Source organism: Montipora capricornis, chromosome 9, assembly GCF_036669925.1.
Source record: "Montipora capricornis isolate CH-2021 chromosome 9, ASM3666992v2, whole genome shotgun sequence".
Lineage (NCBI taxonomy): Eukaryota > Metazoa > Cnidaria > Anthozoa > Scleractinia > Acroporidae > Montipora > Montipora capricornis.
The window spans coordinates 32,628,659-32,633,393 of NC_090891.1; positions in this window are offsets into that span (position 1 = coordinate 32,628,659).

Sequence of the window (4,735 nt, forward strand, 5' to 3'; positions counted from 1 at the left end):
CGACGACACTTGAACTTTTATATATTTTTATAACGATTATCTATTTTTAAAGTTCAATTAAAGAGATCAAAATAACTAGCTAGCTTTTCCCTATAATCTGTCTAACTCGGCTGAAACAAAGCCCGATTATGTACTAACCGTTTGTAGAAAGTTGTCTCTTATTGCATTGATGTGGAACAAGACGAGATACACATGGGTTTGGTTACTTCCTCAAGCCATCTAGATGCGGAAGTTTATTATTATTGTCAATGTTTTAATTAATCACAATTCTTTACGACTTTTCGCAGCTGATAATACAGGTGAAAAGTTGTAGTTTTCATATGGATAGAACACGACCTTTAATTGTCACACGCAGGTGTTTTATATTTGTCAAGAGTCGAGGAAATTCTAATTCGCCGCCATGGCCTTGCTTGTTACAAATGTTTCTTTTCTAAACTTCCTGAGGGGGGTGTTAACAGAGAGGGGGTGTCACACAGGGCATATCTCGGAAGAGTTACAATTCAGTGACACTTGAAAATATGTCAAGAAAATAAATTACAAAATATTTCATGGGGTGCAAAGTTAAATGGTCTCTGCGCCTTCTCAATTAAAAAAGCCATTAATACAAAAGAGCAAATTTGAATGCCTTTGGTATGAAATGTTGTTCATACAAAAGGAAAAACCATCTTTAAACATTTAATATAAAAGAACCTCAAAAATAGACTATAGCTTCCTTCTTTCTTTCTTTCATTATTGGCTCTATTTTATTTTGTTTTTCCCTTTCTTGAAAATTCTCATCTTAAAACTGCAGCAAAGCAGTCACTGCGGTCACTTCAGTGTGAAATTGTTTCAATGTTTTGAAGTCATCAATACCTTGTATTGTTAGTCAAGTATCCACTTCAATGAACATGACAAAATCAGTAATTTGATTCGTTTTAAAACAGATGTGCTGCTTTTAATGGTACAAAAATTCATGGACTAATGACTAAATTTTGTCCTTATGTACCGCATTCTTGTAGACTCGTCGCAAGGACACAAGAAGGCACGGGAAAATAAAACCCTTAGACCAATATACAGTGGTGGTCATGGAAAAGTCGTTTAAGTCCAATATTTTTACTCTGTGGTTCAAACAAAAAAAACTGGACCGTCAATGAGAAAATAATTTAAAAAATAAAGGGTGGCTATTTCTGAAAAAACGTTATCGTTTTATCATTATTATTATTATTATTATTATTACGGTTGTTGTTATTATTTTATCTGATTTTTCGGTATGTGTTGTCTCCTCTTGTTTCAATTCAATCGTGACTTTAACGAATTTAAGTTCCTGTGAGTAAAGCGGAAAATAACGGCAGGGAAACACGCGTTCCTTAGGAAGTTTGGCGCACCAGGCGTGGTATATCTAATGAAACTGCGCCGCGCAGAGCGTTTTTGTACTCAGAAATAGATCCCTTTGTCAGAAGATTGGAACTCGCCTGATTCTAATGCTCAACCTAAAATTTTTTTTTTTCTTCACAAATATGTAGGAGGATTTTAGAATGAGCAAGCGTCTAGCCAAGTGTATAAAAGGCAACTCATCTACTGGGGCTCTCTATTACAAGCACAATTCCAAAGCACCCTGTAAAGGTTACAGAGAAAAGATCAAGAAGAAGACAGAAGAAGACGAAGATCAGAAGAGTTGACAACTATTACAAAATATCGGTTGTTCTAAAAAGACAGCGAAAACAAACTTCACTTGAATTCGAGTATCAAGACTAAGCAAACAATGGCTAAGGTAAGATGTTTCTCCATTTTTTGGGACTTTGAACGAGATCGAGCAATTTTACAAATCACTTCATGCTTCTTCACCCAGATAGGTTGAAACATTAACGCCTCTGAAACCCTCTCAGTCATGATGAGTGTGAGACTCATAGATTTTACTCTGTCTAACGCCAACCGATTTTACTGATCCGGCGACTGATGAATGGCTTCGGACCAACAAATAACAGAAACAGCTTTATTTAAGTCTTATATTAGACGCAGACCGCCGGCAGGTTGAATATCCATGCATTTACTTCGTTGTTAGTAAATATTTCGGAGTCAGACTCTTCTGAACATGTTGAACCCTCTAAATTAAACTAAAGGTGATTGCGATTTGTATGAAGTAAGACATCTTTCCACTGTACCCAGAAATCGGTTTCCATCCAAAGATGATCTTTTTGTGCAGGTTTATTGAAAGATGGTTTAATTTATATGTAATTAGTCGTCACGCATGTTTGAGAGGCGCAAGACAAGATGTTTCGACAAGTTTGAAGCTGGTCCAGAAATCAGTGCAAAACATTAAAGTATTGGTGCAATGAGTGAAAGGACTGGTACAAACAGTGCAATTATCTTTTAGTCCGTTAGGGAAGTTTAAAAGGTTGTGAGTACTTAAATACCTCTTTCAGTAATGCCCTGATTATTCATTTCTTATTTAGTTTCAGTGCATCGTAATTGTTATGGTGATCCTCATTGGTTTAATGTCTGGCCTTGGTTCCTGTGGTCGCCTGAAGCTTCGACGCGGTGGTCGAAACCTCACCGATACTCAATGCCTTCTCCGTGTAAGTCGAAAGTACTTTTTGGTGGAGAATTTTCTTCTTTCAACTAACGATACTCGAAACCGCAACAGGCCGGTCCCTTTCGGCACTGGGGAGGGTACTAGAAACTGTCCTTGGATTTGGAGTATAGACGACGACCCAAATCGAATTCCCAGGTTTTTGGCGAGAGCCGAATGCTCCAAATGCAACTTCAACTGCCGAGCGGTGTTTTATTCCCATAGTACTCTGGAACAACGTTGCACTCACAAATCACCCGTATGTTTATGGTGGCGAATAGAAAGGCCAATGGAAGTAGCGTATGTGTTTGACCTAGACTAGTGTGATGGCGAAAGACAGGAACTGAATGAAATTTAATGAAAAATACCTAAATCGTGTGTCAAGGACATGAACTTTGCATGGCGTATCAATGTGGCATGGTAGGAGTGATTTTCATTTGAGTACCGAATTAAAGTGACCATGGGGTGGGGTGATTGGCTTGAAAATTAGAATAAAATCCCGTTCGACCACCAACTGGATTGGTTTCCAATTGAACTCTTTTTATACACGCGAGATGGTTTCCTCTTCTATAAAATTGCTAAGATACCAGAAGCACGTGACTTCGAAGCGTGTAACTTGCAACTCTTTTCCTTGGAACAAAGCTGGGGATTTTAGGACACCAATTTTACGCCCAAATATGGACAAAATAAGATCGAGGCTGCAAGCGCGGGAAATGTGCGAGTTACGTTACATCCAAATAAGGAAAATTTTAAACCAAAAAACCCCAGCTCTGAAACAGAGTTAAACGCTTCAAAGTCATGAGCGTCTGAAGATACTGATTGGCTGATTACTCCATTTCAGTCTGCTGTGATAAGTTACACTCTGTTAGAAATAATTCCCTGATATATGACTTCAGTTGCATTTACTCGTAAATGCTCTTGTTAATCGCCTTTTTCATCAGAATATAATTTGAGAAAGATATTGTATATTATGGATGTTTGTTAACGATCATTTGCCAAAGGCGAAGTCACGATCCATTGTTCCACCCGTCGCAAGGGTTGCGGGGTGAATGTGCTAAAGGTGCTAGGAATTTCAAGGCGTAAAATACGAAATGACCATTCAATAATCACTCCAGTTTGTCACTATTCTTCTCGCTGCTCAGCCGCGAACACTTTCTTGTGGTTTTACATGGTGCGTGTGTGAATTAGTGTGAATTTCAATGGAGATTTTCAAAACCTTTTCGATTAGAAATTATAATATCATTGTATTTTTTCTAATGCATTATAACTATTCACGTGACTTTCAATTAATAAATAACTGTAGTGAGCAGCTTTACCTTTGTTTCAATTTATCCTTCTTAACTTTATTATTAAGCTTCCGACACCGTAAATGCTGAAAGGGGTTGTTTTCTTAAGAGAATCGCTAGCAGTTTTCAGCAGGGAACAGATTCCGAAAAGAACATTAATGAAGGTAACGCTCATACACACGCGGCGCTTGCCAGCTGTGCAGTGATGAGACCTCAGTGAAGAAAGAAACGCTATGCAAATCGGCTTTCAGTTACATCGCGACGCTTGTCGTACCAGCTTGTCAGAATATCAGTGTCATATGCAGTAGCTGAAATAGCTTGGCCATTTGTCATTCTAGTAATAGCTTTCTGTTTTGCACTTAGAACCGTCTCAATAGACCGTTTCGGCTAACTCAATGTTGTACCCAATTCAAATCTCTCGGAATTGAGGTTCTTTGTGTGTTGCATTTGCATGATAATGTTGCATTCATATTTAAATGATATGGAACTGCTTGGAACAAGATGTGGGTTCGATTCGAGGCATTTTTTCGCCGTAGACTAAAACTGAAGTATGTGTACACCCAAATAACAACCTGTTGCTCGCATTTTCTTGAATGACGTCTTGCGTCCAGCTGTCTAGCCTACGTAGCAGGCGATTTGGCGAATTTTAGACGCTTCTTTCCACCGAGGTTGACCATCGAAGTGATCGTTTTGAATATGGTCAAGCGAAAACCTGAACCAAAGTCGAACCGAGAACACGAGGGGACTGTGAGGGGAGGGGGGAGGGGGCGAGGAGAAGGAGTAAGAAACCCCCTGAAATCAACCCCTCGATATTTTCGAAAACTCTGTGCACCCACGGACGGAGAAAATATCGCTCCTGATTGGCTGATAAAGTGCCAGAAAGAATCCACTTGTCAGTCAA